At 37.1% G+C, this 20,000-nt stretch overlaps 1 protein-coding gene and 1 long non-coding RNA gene across 2 annotated transcripts in view; both read right to left on the bottom strand.

Annotated features, from left to right (window-relative positions):
* LOC118766184 overlaps positions 1-9,980 on the bottom strand; it is a 39,243-nt gene extending 29,263 nt beyond the window's left edge. The window contains exons 1-2 of the long non-coding RNA XR_005002100.1: positions 9,709-9,980; positions 8,123-8,214 (exon numbers count right to left, since the gene is read on the bottom strand). This is a non-coding gene — a long non-coding RNA (uncharacterized LOC118766184). The remainder of the gene's footprint in view (positions 1-8,122; positions 8,215-9,708) is intronic.
* A 9,730-nt stretch (positions 9,981-19,710) lies between these two features.
* Positions 19,711-20,000, bottom strand: part of LOC115219767 (myosin essential light chain, striated adductor muscle) — a gene marked incomplete at its 5' end in the record, with an annotated part of 16,858 nt that continues 16,568 nt past the window's right edge. The window contains one exon of the mRNA XM_029790017.2: positions 19,711-20,000. This exon is cut by the window's right edge and continues 540 nt beyond it.

The following is a 20,000-nucleotide window of genomic DNA, read 5'->3' as shown; positions in this document are numbered from 1 at the left end:
ATATATCAGAAAAAAATTAGAGATGTGTGCGTATGTGTGTGTGTGTGTGTGTGTGTGTATGAACAATTACAGATGTCACAAAAGCGTCCTCAGAATTAGTGATCACACTTGAGTGGGAGTTAATTCCGGGGAGAAGCGAGACGTGTTTTGATGAGCATAGGAATAATGGAAAATAGAGATAAACGCTCAAGATGTTATATATATATATATATATATTATATATAATATATATATATAATATATATATATATTATAATATATATATATATAGGAATAATGGAAAATAGAGATAAACGCTCAAGATGTTATATATATATATATATATATATATATTAATATATATATTATATATATATATATATATATATTATATTATATATATATATATAGTATATATATATATATATATATATATATATATATATATATATATTATATATATATATATATATATATATATATATATATATATATATATATATATATATTATAATATATATATATATATATATAAACCAAACTATATTTAAAGAACACTTCAGCGAAAAAACTCCGGGCATGTTTTGGTCACCAAAGAGAAGATAAACTGTTTCTACTTCAAAATTTAATAAATTTTTTATTAATATTTGATAGATGAAATTCATCATCGAAACCGGTAATATTTCATAATTTCTTTTTATAATTTTTTAAATCATTTCATTAAATTCTTTCTAAATTGAAATGTCTCAGATTTACTTCTGTGCTGCTTCCACCACCTCCATCTTTTACATATACATATGTGTATATATATATATATATATATATATATATATATATATAATATATATATATATATATATATATATATATATATATATATATATATATATATATATAATATATATATATATATTGGAATTAGAATTCTTGTATGTTTTTTAAGATGTTATTCCCATGCCTTGATCAGACATGGATATTTTCTTGTTGAGAATATGAATTTTGTATTTTCAAATTTGAACTTTTCCCGTTTCCCTCTTCCGAGGAAATATGCATTCCAACGCATGAATTTTATTTGTTCTTCCTTGATGAAATTCTTTACATATAAGCCTTTCTCGAAGAAATCGTTTTGCGTGTGCGTGGGGGAGAGGACTGATTTGTTATAATAAAAGTCAATAAGTAACTGACTAACGCATTATATCCGGATCTAAATGGCTGTTAATGTTACGCTAGTTAGGATGTCTTCACTATCAAAAAAGGTGCACTATTTCTTTCTTACAGAGATTTACCCTTTCACGTTGGTCACCATTAATTAAAGGTGGTAAACACAAGATTTAATGAAGAGAGAGCTCTGTGGTTTATTTCCGTGATGTATCTCAACTATGCATTCCTATTTAAAACGATTGTTTTGGATAATACTTTCTACTATTGGTACAAGTCCGCAAATATTGGTGAAGGGGGCTAATCGATTACATCGACCCCGCTACTTGACTGCTACTTATTTTATCGATCCCGAGACGGGGACAAGCAAAATCAATCTAAACACAGCTAAGATGCCCCTAAAACAGAAAACACAACTGTGGAGACTAAACTCTATTCTGATGTTCTTTAGAGACCTAAAACACACAATGTGTTCTATGAGAGATGACTTCGATGTGTTGAGCTATTTCCCGAATAAAACCAACAGAGACTCTTATATTGCTTCAGTTCATGAAATTTCAGTTATTTCTGGCTAGAAGAAAAAAATTCTAATATAATTCCATCTTCAGAATAATTATTTTGAATTTAATGACCATCAATAGGAATAAAAGTTACCGTAGCTTACGCCAATTTAATCATGGCACTTAGTCGTCCAAATATAGAAGTCCAAGCCCCAATCAACTTCATCAAGTCTGAACTTTGACTACTATCATAAATACTAGAAGGTGGCGAGCTGACCGAATCCATAGTACGCCGGACAAAATACTTGGCGGCATTTGGTCGATCCTTACGTTCTGATTTCGAATTCTGCCAAGGTCGACTTTGCTTTTCATCCTTTCGGGATCGAACACGGGATCGATATAATAGAGTAGCTCCTACCTCCCAAATTGCTGGCCTTATGTCAAAATTTGAAACCAATTTTATAAATAAAAATATTTAGTTTAGAATAGAATATAGTAAAAATAAGTTTTGCGTTTTTAAGGAAATTGGAACCATTGAAAGAGTTATTGACATCAAAACTAACAGAGTTCTATATTTACGAGATGAGGAATTATGTACATTATTTACATTATTTACATTTGATGGATATTTGTCTTCATCTTGTTTGTTGTTAACACGTTTCGGTTGATGCACTCTCCAGCCTTCATCAGGTGTCTTGGGGAAATTTCGAACCTGGGTTCTCATTCCAAAGGTATTTTCTGATGTTGTTGTTATTATTATTATTATTATTATTATTATTATTATTATTATTATTATTATTATTATTATTATTATTATTATTATTCAGTAGTTTTATTTTTATAGCGTGCTTTCACTTCACTACCGAGCGCAGCTCTGTATGCCTTGGGTATGTGCTGTGATTTGATGTGATGCTCTGATGGTTATTGTATGGAAAGTGTTCTGCGTAGGATGTGTGCAGTGCCTAGTAGTGCATTATTATTATTATTATTATTATTATTAGTATTATTATTATTATATATTATTATTATTATTATTATTATTATATTATTATTATTATTATTATTATTTATTATTATTATTATTATTATATTATTATTATTATTATTATTATTATTATTATTATTCAGTAGTTTTATTTTTATAGCGTGCTTTCACTTCACTACCGAGCGCAGCTCTGTATGCCTTGGGTATGTGCTGTGATTTGTTGTGATGCTCTGATGGTCATTGTATGGAAAGTGTTCTGCGTAGGATGTGTGCAGTGCCTAGTAGTGCATTATTATTATTATTATTATTATTATTATTATTATTATTATTATTATTATTATTATTATTATTATTATTATTATTCAGGTCACTGCCTAGAATCGACCTCGGAATCTTGGGGTTAGTGAATGACAAATATCCGTCAAATGTAAATAATGTAAATAATGTAAATAATGATCAAAACTAACATCTCCTGCAGATCAGAAGACCCCAAACAGAATCTGTTTTTACTACTTGCCATCCAAAGAATAAAAAGAACAAAAATACCATTTGGAAAGAAGTGTCTGCACAATTGTATGTCTTTTTTAAAAACTCGGGATTAAAAGACTACAAAAATTAAAGAAAATCAATGAAAAATATTTTAAAAATCTAACAACATTACTGTATAACTGAATAAAGTTGTCGATATTCAGGAACTGCGAAGAATAAAGACAGTTCTGGTAACGTCGGTGCTTTACGTTATTTATCAGCACAGACCTCAAGAAATGCAGAAGTATTCTTCGTTTATCAGAATATGTCATTACTGAGAAAAAATTAAGCAAATGGAAAAGAGACTCGGAACGAAGGTTGTGGTCAATGAAGAGAGTAGACGTAATACCAACAGTAACTGATGCACTTGGAAGTATCAGCACTCAGCTACCAACATGGCTGAAAGAGACTGGTGCAAGTGTAAAGGTAGAACAACTACAAAGATCAGCATTACTCGGAACTGCAAGAATTCTCCACAGGGTTCTTGAAGCATCACCAGTAACACAAGTGTCACCTTAGTCTGCTGGCTGTGGACAGCTGACACTTTCCATCATACCCGGCAAAATAAGCTGAGTCTTTATATGATAATAATAATAATAATAATAATAATAATAATAATAATAATAATAATAATAATAATCCAGGGTGACTCACTATCACCACTCCTCTTTTGTCTAGCCTTAATACCTCTCTCGAAATTGTTCAATGATGCACAATACGGTTATAAAATGTTTGATAAAAATATAAATCATCTCATTTACATGGATGATTTAAAGCTCTTTGCAAAAAATTACCAACAACTCAAGGGCTTACTAGCGATTGTCAAACAATTCAGCGATGACATCCGAATGCAATTTGGCCTCAATAAATGTGCAAAAGCTACCTTTATCAAAGGAAAAATGACATGAAACATCTAACGTTAACCTTGACCAGCAGAATGTCATAAAAGAGTTAGACCCAGCGGAAAGCTACAAGTACCTAGGGGTAATTGAAGGGGACGGAATAAGGCATTCAGTGATGAAGGAAAGGATCAGGAGAGAATGTTATCGCAGAGTAAGAGCAATACTTAAGACAGAGCTGAATGCAAGAAACAGAATCGAAGAGATCAATGCATTAGCCATACCAGTCGTGACTTACAGTTTCAATATCGTTAACTGGTCAATTACTGAAATATGTAATCTTGACAGAAAAATATGAAAACTGTTGACAATGCATAGAATGCACCACCCTAAGGCAGATACAGAACGACTTTATCTGCCAAGAAAAGAGGGAGGCCGTGGACTTTTACAACTAGCAATAACAATGAAGATTGCTACAATTGGCCTAGACATCTACCTGAAAATCTCTGAGGACTGGATGTTAAAACTTGTCTCAAAACATGAAAACAAGAAAGCAACCATACTCAGTAACAAAACAGGCAAAGGAATATCTAAGTGAATTCCGACTACAACAAATTTCGGAATTAGAAATAGACATACAAGAAACAGGCACAGAAAAAGCTAAGTGCATGAAAACCCGTGCTAAATCTGCGGCCTTAGATATTCTGAATGATAAATGGCAAGAAAAACCTCTCAATGGCAAATACCCAAAGAGAGCGAATAATGCAGATGTTGACAAAGCCCTGACACATCAATGGCTAATGGCCTCTGGCTTAAAATCTGAAACAGAGGGGTTTATCATAGCAGCTCAAGATCAATGTCTACCTATAAGGAACTACCAGGCCAACATATTAAAGAACGGCAGCTTCCCAACATGTCGTGTATTTCAACAACAAAATGAAGCCATTGATCATGTTGTCTCCAAGTGCAGTCTTCTTGCGCCTACAGAGTATCTCAACAGGCATGATAGAGCTGCACAATATATTCCCTGAGTAATTTGCAAAAACCTGGACTTGCCCCATGATAAAAACTGGTGGGAACACAAACCCCCTCCAGTGCTTGAAAATGATCACATCTCACTCCTCTGGAACTTCACCATTCAAAATGACAGAAAGATAGACGCGAAGAGGCCAGACATCATATTGAAAGACTTCAGACAAAGAACATGCCTCCTCATTGATATGACTGTCCCAATCGATATAAACGTATCTGTCAAGACCTACCAAAAACTGAGCAAGTATAAAGACCTTGAGATAGAAATCAGCAAAATGTGGAACCTGAAGACTAAAACAATACCTGTTGTCATAGGTACCCTGGGAATGATAGCAAAAGGGGCTGATTGCTACATAGCTCAGATACCAGGAAAATCCAAAATGGTAGAAAGTAAAAAGATAGTGCTCATGGGAACTGCCCATATCCTACGCAAAATACTTTCTATGTAATCTCAAATTTTAAAACAAACATCATTTTCTTATGATTTCTTAAACATTCTCTAGAACAACACTAAGTACTAAACCAAATATATGGCACCCTAGGCATAACAATAACATGAACTTCCAACTTGTTGTCTCTTGAGGTCTCTGGGTGAGACTTGGAGTCAACTTACTCTTTTACTTGTTTCAGTCATTTGACTGCGGCCATGCTGGAGCACCGCTTTTAATCGAGCAACTCGACCCGGTACTTATTCTTTTGTAAGCCCAGTACTTATTCTATCGGTCTCTTTTGCCGAAACGCTAAGTAACGGGGACATAAACACACCACCATCCGTTGTCAAGCAATGCTAGGGGGACAAACACAGACACACAAGCACACACACGCACATATATATATACATATATACGACGGGCTTCTTTCAGTTTCCGTCTACCAAATCCACTCACAAGGCTTTGGTCGGCCCGATGCTATAGTAGAAGACACCTGCCCAAGGTGCCACGCAGTGGGACTGAACCCGGAACCATGTGGTTGGTAAACAAACTACTTACCACACAGCCACTCCTGCGCCAGTACAAATGTAAAGCGAAAGTCAAACATAAAATGATAATAATAATAATAATAATAAATAATAATAATAATAATAATAATAATAATAATAATAATAATAATAATAATAATAATGATGATGATGATGATGATGATGATGATGATAAAATGCACCACATCTGCTATTTCGTTGATGTTGCGTGTCCCTTTGACCTACGAATAGTCAACGATGGAAAGTTGAGATGTGAAGTTGACTTTGGTGAGATTTAAACTCAGAACAAATGTCTTATGTCCGAAACTGAACGATTTTGCCAATACATCGCCTTAGTACTGGAGTATATCGGAGAAGAAAAATGAAAATTGGTAAACTTCGAAGTCCTTTGTAATATTTGTTACAAACACTCACTTGTTCTATCTTTCAAAAATGTTGTCAACCAATGATTGGATATTTGAAATCAATGACGTTATGCAATTTAAAGTAAAAATCATATAGCCCTCCTCTCTGATGTCAGCCCAGTACCTTATCATCTAAGGTGGCCACGGTTCTCAAATCTATAGAAACAAAATTTACTGATGTATCATTTCTATCCATCCATCCATATTTTCCCTCCAATATTTGTGGCTGAGTCGTTGAGGGTAGAGTCCTCAGGCACCCCCTCCATCGGGTCGTGTCAGTAGCAAACGCCATCACACTTCCTGACTGCATTCCGAAGCCTGACCATCTGAGACTATGGAGCCCTGGATCCAACCATCTCGTTCTCGGTCAGCTGCCAGATGGCTTAGCTTGAAGAATCTTGCGATTCTTTCCTACAACGTTATTATACTCTTGTGTCAGTAGTAATGCTGTTGGGACCTCTCAACGCAGAGAAGCAGCAGCTGAATCTGGAGAGACATTTTGTTCTCCGAGCTGCTCATCCTGTTGAGTAATGTTACTGCAGAGACCCCCCCCCCCCGCAGGAACGCTGTTTTGGCCACTAGCATTCACGATACAATCTAATATAATCAGAGAACGAAAATGGAAACACGAAGTTGACCCCTTCTAAGACAAATGTGTTATCATTATGGATTGCTCTTTAAAACCTTTAGAATTATATTACATTGCTGTCTATTGTTGCTGTTGTTCCTCAAGTCTTCCTTGATATGATCTGTTCCAACCGTGTCCATCTCTTTTATATTGATTTTTACATCATCTAATGTTTAGTTCTTTAAGACATTAAGTGGGAGGTATGATTTATGGAAGATTTAGCTGCTATTTCTAGCTGGTCCACTGACTGCATGAATCCCCGAGGTAGTCTGTTAGGTGTCTAACAGAAGAGAGAGAGAGAGAGAGAGAGAGAGAGAGAGAGAGAGAGAGAGAGAGAGATGGGACAGAATTACATCTGTTAGTTATTTTCCAATAAAACGAAAATAATTCGGTAAATTATTTTAAAAAGTTAAAGATCAAGTGAAATCTGTTAAGTCTCCAACTTGAATACTGATCTCATTTTGCGGCTTTTGATGTTGTGGGGATGTTATCGAAAAAGTAAGTGAAGTGAAATTAAACCAGTGCATGTCTTCATTATTCTTGGCATACTGGAGGCGGCAAATTGGTAGAATCGTTAGAACGCTGGACAAAATGCTTAGAGATATTTCGTCCATCTTTACGTTCTAAGTTCAAATTCCACCGAGATCGACTTTGCCTTTCCTCTTTTCGAGGATGATTAAAAACAGGACTCATCTGGGACTATGTAATCGACTAGCACCCTTCTCAAAAACGTCTGACTTCGTGCCTATAATGGAGAGAATTATTGGTAGAATGACTATCCCGAGATGCCACAAAATCTACTTCAACGCAGGAGTTCACATCAGGAATCTGGCCAAGCAAATACAAAAGGAAACATTAATGGTTCCTTCTGAATGAAACAGGAACCATAGATCAATGGGTGGGGCGAACACTATGCAATCGTGTGCTACGTTGGCTCGCAGTAAAACCATCAGACTCCAATGGTTAAAAACAAGCACATTATATACAAGAGCTATGAAACCAATAATAACAACGATAGCAATTATAGCAACAACAATAATAATACCAAATGGCAGCACCAAGTGCAGAAAATAGATAGTTCACTACTCACCATTGCAGAAAGAGGTGTCCCGCCGTTTGTTACGATAATTTTCCCATAAAGGTGGATAATTCATCCCAGAGGCAAAGATTCTATTCCCTTTGCTTAGACGTGAAACATGGATGAAGGCAGAGAGAGAGAGATAGAGAGAGAGAGGGAGAGAGAGAGAAATTGTTAAGTTGTAAACATATTGATTTGGAATATCGAACTAACTTTTAACTTACATATTTCTCTTACATCGAATTTATTTTCGGATTTGGTTTGCTGTTTTGCAAACCAATTCCGAAATTTGGTTTGCAATTGTTGTTGTTGTTATTATTATTATTATTATTATTATTATTATTATTATTATTATTATTATCATTGTCATTTACTTTTAATCTGCATGTTTGATGCAATCACTTGCCGGGGCACACCCAGCGCCCTAGGGCAAGTGAAGGTTAAGAGTTGTTGAAATATAGCTGAAAGCTTGGGGAGGGGAAGTAGAGATATATCTCCATGTAATGCAAACACAGACATTTACATTGATAGGGTTTTTCTAAGGATGTGGGCAGTACTTGTTAGTACAATCTTTTGGATTTCCTTGAGACATGGTTTTCCAGGGATATTGTCTAGGTGTTTCTGACATCCCTTTTTTATCATACCTAGGGCACCTACAATAACAGGAACAGTTTTTGTTTTAAGATTCCACATCCTCTGTATTTCGATTTCCAGGTCCTTATATTTACTAAGTTTGTCAAATTCCTTGACAGATACATTTTTATCAGTGGGGACGCTTACTTCTATTAGTCTGCAGGTATTTTCTTCCCTGTCTTTAACAATTATGTCTGGTCGATTAGCCTTGATCGTTCTGTCAGTGTTGACTGGAAAATCCCAGAGGATGGTGACATCTTTACCTTCAACAACTGGCTGAGGATGGTGTATTATTATTATTTATTATTATTATTATTATTATTATTATTATTATTATTATTATTATTATTATTATTATTCGCTGCTGTGTTTGTCAGATGTGTTTCCCAGTCGCTCTTTGAAGCGAAGGATTTCTGCTTAGTATAACTGCATTGAATTGTGCTTTTTTTCACTATTTTTTCGCGCAGAGTCTCGGTGAGTTTAGAAGTTCTACATATTACCTAGCTTAGACCAAAACGAAACTAAAAAAAAAAAAGAAAGAGAAAACATAAAAAAGATTGTTTTCTATTAACAAATTATATTCCGCATTCCCTAATCTTGAAAAAATGGCTACTAAAATTGCCAGTCGTGATCCCCGAAAGAAAAGAATTCAAAACCATAACTATCATACACGGGACACTCCGTTGTCGTTATTTGATTGCTGTTATTCTGTGTGTGTCTGTGTGTAAAGATCAGTTGTGTTTTGCAGGGTTGCTTCATTTTCACCGTTAACTTCGAAATGCACAAAGACATCATGATAGATATATTGTTATGTGTGAAGGTAGTTTAATTTTCTACGATAAATATTTTTAAATGTAAAACAGTTATCAAATTAATTGATACTTGAAAAGTTGAACAAATCATAATTGTTATCTTTAATTAAAACATTAATTACAGCGTAAGAAAACAAAACGAATTAAACTTACCTTTTTGCCCGAGATGTAGGGGAAAAAAAGGGCGCCATCTTTAAGCTGTTGTGGTTATTGCCGCTGCTCCTCATTCGGTTGATGTTGCTGTTGTTGCTGTTGTTATGTTGTTGCTGTTGCTTTTGCTGCTGTTGTTGTTGTTGCTATTGTTGTTGTTGTTGTTGTTGTTGTTGTTGTTGTTGTTGTTGTTGCTGCTGCTGCTGCTGTCGTTCTTGCCACTACTGATGTTGAGGGTGAGAGTGGGTGGCAGAGAGTTGAGTGTGAAACGACTCGCTTCACCGAATGGGAGATTGTTTGCTGCTGTAGTAATAGTTGTTGTTATTGTTAACCCAAGTACAACCCAATCAAACAGACGATTAATGCCAAAGGCGTTCCAGCCATGACCATTTTTTCTTTTACTCAGATACATTATCAAGGACTATATTATGCTATGAATCCTTTCATTTTTTTCTTAAAGGTAGTAGAGAGCGCTTTTCAGATGAATTGGTTGATATTTCTAGCATTGCCCCCGTTTAGTTCCTTTGGGAGATTACATTAATGTATTCAACAAATTCCATATTGAATGGTCATAGCTGGAACGCCTTTAATCATAGTGGGAGAGGCGGTGGGGAGAGAGGTGAGAGTCTGTTTACACAAGGAAAAACGATAGTCTATCTAGGTTTATATTCCACATCCAGTTCAGAAAACATTTTATCTATCTATCTATCTATCTATCTATCTATCTATCTATCTATCTATCTATATATATATATATATTATATATATATATATATATATTATATATATATATATATATATATATATATATATATATATATATATATATATACATACTACATACATACATACATACATACATACATACATACATACATATATTTATTTCGTATGCATGTATGTATGAATGTATGTATGTATGTATGTATGTACGTCTCTATGTATGAATATATGTATGTATGCATCCATGTATGTATGAATGTATAATGACATGAAAAAAATGGAGGGAGGGAAGGAGTAAGTCATTTTACTACTTGAATTTACAATCGTTTCATCTTAATTGCATGCAGTCAACCTTGCAACATTTGACTGCATTGAATTCAGACGAAACAATTATTAAATTCAAGTATTAAAATAACTGTCTCGCACCATACTTCTTATAAAATTCCTAAGGATACCTATGGGTTTTTCACACATTTGTTTGGCAGAACAAACTAATCCAAGTTTATAGCTTTGTCTGATTGCTTTGTCTCCTAGCTATGTCTGATAGCCAATATCCGTGGGTGAGCTTAACATAGTAAATACCAAGCTTAAATACCTCAATGAAATTATTATGTATATCCTTCCTAGAATTAAGATTGAATGAATGTGGTGATATCTAAGGTATGTTTGTCCCCAAAAAACTCTTATTTTAGTGCTGTTGTCACTGCCGGATTAAATGGTACTGCCCAGGTATCGAAACCATAGTGATATCCGTGGGGCAGCTGATGTTGGAGGTGGGTTGGATTGTTGGTATGGCTATTATTGTATGTGTGGAATAGTTTTATAAGACATCCATTTGATATATATATATTGTTATATTTCGGAATGGTCATTTTGCCAGTTTAGCCAATAAAAACACACGCACTATATATTTGGTGTTACTTTGCTTCAGTTTTATTTATTTTTTACATTAATCTTAATCTTATTTTGGCCAGAGTTCTTTCGTCACACTCCTGTTACCGCATCAGTGGTCCTTTGTTTTCTTCTTTCTTATTTGTGTCTCTCCTTACTAACCGTCAGCCATTTTGTATTTCTATTGTATGTCTTCTTTTGCACATGCTTATATCTCTATGTGCGTCTATGTTTATTTAGTGTGTGTGGGGGGGGGCCTGTAATATTTGTATCTTCTGTTTATATACGTTCATGTAATTTGTTTTTGTTTTTGTTGTTTTTGTTTATTCTTATTTTGTTCATGTGTTTACATCCACTTATTATTATCATTACATATGCTTGTATGTATGTATGTATGTATGTATAATAACAATACTAGTAATAATAATAAATCAAAAAAATCTTTTAAATTAAAAAAAAAGACTTATATAATTATTTATTTCTATTTGTTTATTTATCTGTGTATTTTAATTATTATGTTTTCGGTTTTGTTTATATTGTAACCAGTTTATTGGGATCCTCTACCGTCATATGTTGTGGTGTGTGCTAGTGTTCCATTCCAGTTTCCTATTCAGGCTAGGTTTATTTTCTATTATGTGTGTAGCTTCTGTAATTTGTCTGATTGTTACATCTGTTCTATGTCTGGACAATATTTTAATTTCTATGTTATTGATTGATCCCCCATGTTCCTGTTCGGCGTGTTGGTACAGAATCGATGAGCTTTTACCTTCCTTGAGTTCTTTCATATGTTCATTTACCCGCTCTCCTATGCTTCTTGCCGTTTCCCCTACGTATGGCGTTGTCTTGTTACAGCATCGTCCCTCTATACATCTTATACTATAGACTATTTCTGGCTTTACAGTTTGTTTGTGGGCTAAATCTACATACAGTACAGTACTTATCCGTACAGGGGGTTCTACTAAAAGGATAGGTTCTACAAATTATAGATTTGATAGGGTTGCCTGGCTTTTCAACAACCTTAATCCTTAGCTTAAGTTTGTCTAGGGTCCTTCAAAAGCGGTACGCCAGTTCACCTATAGGGGTGATGTCAACGAACATGACACTCTGGTATTTATGGCTATCATACCAAGAGTTGACCTTCCCTATTTTCTTTTTTGTCCTTTCTATAGTGTTCCATGGCTTGTTCCTATAGAGTGGTCAAATCCCATTCCTATCATTACATAATATATTATCAAATTTCTTCATGGCTCCTTTGTATACTCTGATCCTTTCTTTATAGCTGTAATCTGAGAACTGCATGCGGTGAATGAAATATTGAATGTGTCTCTTTAACTCTGTAGGCTCGCACATGCGTGACACATTTCTCATTATTCTGACGAGGTCTGCCATCAAAATATTGAATTTGGCATTGTCCGCAATGGCTGAGTTGCGGTGGATCAAGTATTTTGAGGCCATAGGTTTGGCATAGTACGAATGAAGGATTTGGGTTTTATTATTCACAATTTCTAGCCAGAGTTCTGTGTCTAGTACTGGTAGTCTATGGTTGGGATGTTTAGTGGGTTAGTCTATTGTGACCTTAATACTCTGGCGGATGGAGTTAGCTATTTGCTGGATGCTCTCCATAGTATTAGTTTCTATTACTATATCAACAGTACTCTCTTGTTGGGGTGCCTTTACCACTATGTTAATATCATCAACATAGCGAGAGTACATGTTTATGAGTATGGAGTTCTGTGTCAGGCGTTCCTTAAGCCTTCTGTCCCACCATACCATGAAAAGGTTGGCTACATCACCAGCGATGCTAACGCCGATGGCTGCCCCCTCGTCCTGGGCATATATTTTATTGTTAAACTTAAACGTATGGCCTTTTAGGGTAACTCTTATACTAGCTCCTAGTGCATGTGCGATCATTTTCTTTACCTGATGGACATTTGCGGGGCTCCGTATGGCTCTGGTTCATCCGCGCCATCTTTCTATATGGGTTTTCCTAGCCATAGAAGTAATTGTGGGTGGTCTACCTCTTAAACGTCTACTGGGTCAGAAACTACTAAGATTATGTTTATCTAGGTATTCGTTGTCATAAGTCAGTCTAAGTAGGAGGCCCAGTTCCTCTGTGTTGACATTACGGAACTCCACCTTGCTCTCGTTGATCATTTCCACGCACTTCTCCACCGCAAAATCTACGTCGATCGATGGGTATAGGGATACCACATCCATGCTACCCACCATACATCCTGTCAGGTCACAAGTGTTGTTACAGTTATATATATATACTCACACAGTCGAGATCGAATCTGGATCGCTGTGTTTGACTGAAGCAGTTTCTTGCCTCTTAAATTTTTGTTCACCGTGGGACCCAGTCATTAGTCTGTAAATAACTTCCAGTCCGTTTCACCCATCAATCCCGCGGTGTCATAAAAATTCCATGGCTTCTACCATTACTTGTATGCCTAAATTAAAAACTAAAACCAGAACTAAACCAGTTCCTTAGATATTTTGGTAAATTACTGTATTTCTTAAGTGACGACATTTTAACAAGAGAAAGCCCAGTCCAAGAGACTGTAATTACTGGATACTAATATTTTGTATAAATCTTTTGATTAAAAATCGAATATATTTAATAATTACGATATATTCATAAAGGAAATATAGTTTAAAGAAATCGCCAGTTCATTCCAGATAATTCGAATTATTTCTAAAGAAAATTGATTTCTTTCATTTTCCTTCCTTTCACATAATAACCATTTATTGAGTTGTACGTCTATATTATATATACACATATTTATATATACATTTATATATTATACATATATATTGTCATATATATACTAGGTAATTAGTTATTGTGCATTTTGCCATTAGTTCATTCACTAATTAATTTCTTGGTATTTGGTTCGTTTTTCTTCTTGAGTCTATCCGTCTCGATATCACTCTCTGTGGGGGGAGAGGTATGCACGCACACGCACACACATACAAACATGCATACAAACAAATATATATACATATATAAATAAAAATGTATATATATATTTGTATGTATGTATTTATATATATATATATATATAAACATATATACACACACACTTATATATGTGTATATATGTGTATATATATCTATATCTATCTATCTATCTATCTATCTATCTATCTATCTATCTATCTATCTATCTATCTATCTATCTATCTATCAGTCTATCTATCTATCTATCTATCTATCTATCTATCTATCTATCTATCTATCTATCTACCTTCTATCTATCTATCTATCTATCTATCTATCTATCTATCTATCTATCTATCTATCTATCTATCTATCTATCTATCTATCTCTCTACATATATATATATATATATATGCATGTGTGTATTTTACACATAATTATGTACTTTAGTAGTATATCGTACTACTGAAATATTGTTTAAGGGTAATGAATAGTTTCAGTGTTGTGTTTGGTATGTTTCATCTATACTGTACAAGAAAACATCATAGACCGCACGCACACACAAACACACACACACTCACACACACATACAAGTGTACGCGTATGCGCGCGACTGTGTGTGTATGTGCGTATCGATATCTTTCGAGCACACACAAAGCCAAATTTCTTACATGAGTAGATATCTATTCACAGTCAATGTAATCGATCTAGCCGTATTGATTGCTTCTTAATTTCATTGAACCAGATGAGATGAAAGGCAGACAAAGCTGTTCTGGCTAAGATTTGAACTCCAAATATTAAAGAACTAATCTAGGTTTATTGATGCACCCAATGCAGTGTTTTATTATCTAGACTCTCTCCCTCTCGAGTCTATTTATTATCTTGACTCTCGCTTCTCGAAACTTCAACAAATATTGATTTTTAGCAGTTTTGACAGAAAGCTTTCGTCGTTTAAGACGTGTATGGAGAAGAGAGCACACATACAATATATATATATATGTGTGTGTGTGTGTTTGTGTGTGTGTGTGTGTGTGTGTGTGTAGGCGCAATGGCCCAGTGGTTAGGGCAACGGACTCGCGGTTTCGATTCCCAGACCGGGCGTTGTGTGTGTTTATTGAGCGAAAACGAGGCTCCGACAGGGGGTGGTGATCCCTGCTGTACTCTTTCACCACTCTTTCTCTCACTCTTTCTTCTGTTGACCTGCTCGCTTAGCTAGCGCGGTATATATATATATATATATATATATATATATATATATATATATGTGTGTGTGTGTGTGTGTGTGTGTGTGTGTGTGTATATGGTGCCCCAGCATGGCCAAACTAGATGAAAATGAAAATGAAAACACACACACACACACATACATATACATATATATTAAAAATTCAATTAATCCTACTCAGAATCGAAACCTTATCAAAAAATGGCTTCGACAAACGATTATCTCTTCCCATTAACTCTAAAATAATTTTTTGCCAGGGAGATTCTTCTACTTATGTCTGCCACAAGCAAGAGATGGGGTGGGAATGCACAGGAAATTTCTGTTGATGCAAACAGGTCCCTCGTTGAGCATCCAGGAAGTCGACCATTGTTCAAACTCGTGGCAACACTTCTTTGAAGATCTTTGAAGAACTTTTAACTGAACTTTTCTGAACATATTACATGGCGTGGTCGTTCATATGGCTTGAGACTGCTAGACCATCATCCCTCTGTAGGGCCTAGTTATGGAGTGTATATGTATACTGCCTAAGTGTATCTAGGATAAATTATCAGATGAGGTCAACGATCTCTGCCTCGTTGTAACTTCTCATAGATACGCCGGGCATCGGATCGCCTTCCTTTTGTACCCAATAAAATCATCAGGAACCAAGATTCACTTTCTAGAGTTCATGCTAATTCTGATATCGAGGTCGCTGATATTGGTAAATCACCTACTAAAAGTCTAAGGTCTTCAGGAGGAGGGATTTCGATACTGAAGGGTAGAATTGGTTGAACTTGCAAGCTTATTTCTTCTCGATGCCGCAGAACCAGTATGACTGCAGCGTTGCAATCGCAGTCGCCAAATAAAGAAAAGAACTGGTGTCGCTTCTATACCATTAACACCATGTGACGCGAGCGATCCAGTAGAGGACTTAATATCAAGAAGCCATCTTGAATTGATCAAAAATCCATTACACTTTTCCCGATTGAGACGCATCGGTTCTACGCGCCGACGACACCGTAAGACATCGAGGAGCTGAGTCAAATTATTGTGTGTGTGTGTGTGTGTGTGTGTGTGCGTGCGTGTGTGTATGTGTGTGTGTATGCGTGTATGCGTGCGTGCGTATATGTATGTATGTATGTATGTATGTATGTATGTACTCACCACGAAGGACTGCAGGCCCTTCGACACTTTCTTGACCTCCGCTCTAACCCTGTACCTGACACCTCCACACTCATTCGTCTGGCCGAACTTGACCTTACTCTGAACTGCTTCTCGTTCGCGGGCGAGTTCTACCATCAGGTCTCGGGAGTGGCCATGGGAACGCGAATGGGCCCCAACTATGCGAACCTGTTCGTTGGCTATGTTGAGGCCCAAATATTCTCTAATTTCACTGGTCCCACTCCTGAACTATATGGTCGTTATATTGACGACATTATCGGTGCCACCTCACTCTCCCGCGAACATCTAGATTCCTTCCTCTCTTTCGTCCAATCTTTCCATCCAGCCTCCACTTCACTTCCACTATCTCCAACACCTCTGTCTCCTTCCTCGACATTTCGGTTAGCATTCTTCACTCCACTCTTACCACCTCCATTCACTACAAACACACAGACTCACACTCATACCTCAACTTCTCTTCCTCCACCCAGAACACACCAAGCTTTCCATCCCCTATTCCCAATTCCTCCGTCTACGTAGGCTCTGTAGTGACGACCATGACTTTGAGACTCAGTCTCAAAGTATGGCTCACACCACTTCACCCTACGTGGATACCACCCCCTCACCACTATCCACACCCCCTTGCCAGAGCACGGTCCGTGGACCGTGTATCTGCTCTCTCTCCCCGAACCCGCCCTGTAGTCTCCCGCCTCCCTTTTCCCTCACTTACCACCCCACGACCCTACGTCTCCAACGCACCATTCTTCGAGCTTTCCGTCATCTCCAGTCCGACCCGTCCACTTCACACCTCTTCCCTAACCGACCCCTCCCCTCTTTCAAACGAGCCCACAACTTCGAGACCTTTTGGTCCATAGCTCCTTCCCTGACCCTACCTCCTAACCCGGCTCGTTCCCCTGCTCCCGCCCACTTTGCCGCACTTGCCCTTACCTCTCCAACACCACCCGCCTCACTAGCACCCACCATCGACCTATCCCATCATCCCTCATCATCCACTCCTTCACTGCACCTCCAGCAATATTATCTATTGCATCTCTTGCTCTCTCTGCAATTCCTTGTACATCGGACAAACGGACGCCGCTTGGCTGACCGGTTCGCGGAACACCTTCGTGACATCCACCTTGCGAACGACACACCGGTCTCACGCCATTTCCGCTCCACCGGTCACTCCTTGCAACACCTATCTGTGTTCGGTTTGTCCTTAGACAGAGGCCATCCGGATTCCCGTTTGCGCCGTGAACAGGAATTAATCTTCTCCCTTCGCTCTTATACGCCATTTGGTCTCAACTCTCCCCCCCCCTCCTCATCTAACCTCACCCCCCTCCTCACCTATCCTTTCTCCCCCCCACCCCTACTTCTTCAGTCCTTCATCCTTTCACCCCTACTCCCCTTCCCTTCTTCCCTCTTTCTTTCTCCCTCCCTCTTCCCCTTCCCTCTGCTCCCTCACTCCCTCTCTCCCTTCTCTCTCTCCCCTCCCCCTCTCCCTCTTCCTCCTTCATCCCCCTCCTCCCCTTCCTTCTCCCCCCATCCTCTCCTCTCCCCCTTCTCCTCTCCTCCCCATCTTCTTCCCCTCCCTTCTCTCCCCCCCCTCTCTCCCCCCCTCCCCCTCTTCTTCCCTCACTACACCACATGACTTTACACATCACATCACATATGATGTGCCATACTAATACACACACCAACTAATACATACTAATACGTACTAATACATACTAGTACATACTAATACTTACACCAACCCTATACATACACACGTCCAGACCCCGCATACGCACTTATACTCTCTCACACCACCACACACACCCTATACATACAATACGTAATAATACATACTAATACATACTAATACATACTAATACATACACCAACCCCATACATACGCACGTCCAGACCAATCTTACGCACTAATACTCTCTCATACACACACACACACACACCCACACACCCTTATACATACTAATACATACACCAACCCTATACATACACACATCCAGACCCCTCCCACGCACTTTTAGCTGGTCCCTCAACCCATTTATCAACCCTATTATCTCCCCTTATTTCGCTCTCGCGTCTCATGTTTGATCTTTGACCTCTGGCCGAAATCAGATCGCCATGTTGATTCGTTAGCTACTGCACGCATTTTTTTTTCTCTCCTTCTTTCTGTGTTTTTCTCTCTCTGTGTATCTTTCTGTTGAAGAGCGTAGGCTCGAAACGTTAAAGACTTGTTTTATTTATATTTCCTGAGCGCCATACTAATACAATTGTTCGTTTGTTTTCCACCTGCCTTCGTCTTTTGTTTATTTACATAAAGCTTCCCGTTATGTATGTATGTATGTATGTATGTATTGTATGTATGTATGTATGTATGTATGTATGTATGTATGTATGTATGTATTTGTTTATTAACATCGTAAGTGACACCTTTCTTCCCGAATCGAAGTTAAAAGCAATTTCGATTCGCTGGCTGTTTCCACACAATTCATGGTTTAGCAAGTAACGCGGCTAAGAATGCAAATAAATATCCCAGAATATAAAGAGTGGAACACGTAGAATATTCTTTTTTACTCTAAGCACAAGGCCCAAAATTTTTGGGGAGGGAGCCAGTCGATTAGATCGACCCCAGTACGCAGCTGGTACTTAATTTATCGACCCCATAAGGATGAAAGGCAAAGTCGACCTCGGCAGAATTTGAACTTAAAAACGTAGAACACGTAGAATATTTGCAATATTCTACCTGTTCCGCTCATTATATTTTGGGATATATATATGTGTGTGTGTGTGTGTGTGTGTGTGTGTGTGTGTGTGTGTGTGTGTGTGTGTGTGTGTGTGTGTGTGTGTGTGCTTGTATTTTATTTTCGGCATTTACTCTCGTTTTTTTTTTATGTTACAAAATTCATTCTACGTTTGTAATTAGAAACATTGAAGGAGGGAGAGAGAGGAGAGAAGACAAATATAGGAATGGATAAGAGGGAGAGGCTGAAAATAAGTGAGAAAGAGACAGAGTGATGGAGAAAGACTGGTGAGATATGAAAGTTCCCTAAAATAATAAAGAGCAATATGAAACTTGAGATGAGCTTCAAATAATTTATTTCACCTTTAAAATAGGTTTTTACTCCACATTATACATTCTTGTAATGTTTCCGTTCTTTTCCGTTCTTAGTCGCTTCCGTTCGGCTCAAAATAACCATTTGTTACCAGCATCTTCATACATAGTCTTTAAGTTCTTCAGAAATGCATTGATTTTTATTGTTGTGTTGCAAGTTTAGGTGTGTGCATGCGTGTGTGTGCGTTCATGCGTATCGGTAGGTTTGATTTTAGCGCTCAAAAGTTTTTCCTTTTATTCTTTTCGAATGTTCATTT

The sequence above is a fragment of the Octopus sinensis genome, linkage group LG15, assembly GCF_006345805.1.
Source record: "Octopus sinensis linkage group LG15, ASM634580v1, whole genome shotgun sequence".
Taxonomy (NCBI): Eukaryota; Metazoa; Mollusca; class Cephalopoda; order Octopoda; family Octopodidae; genus Octopus; species Octopus sinensis.
This window is presented reverse-complemented; position numbering and strand designations above follow the sequence as displayed.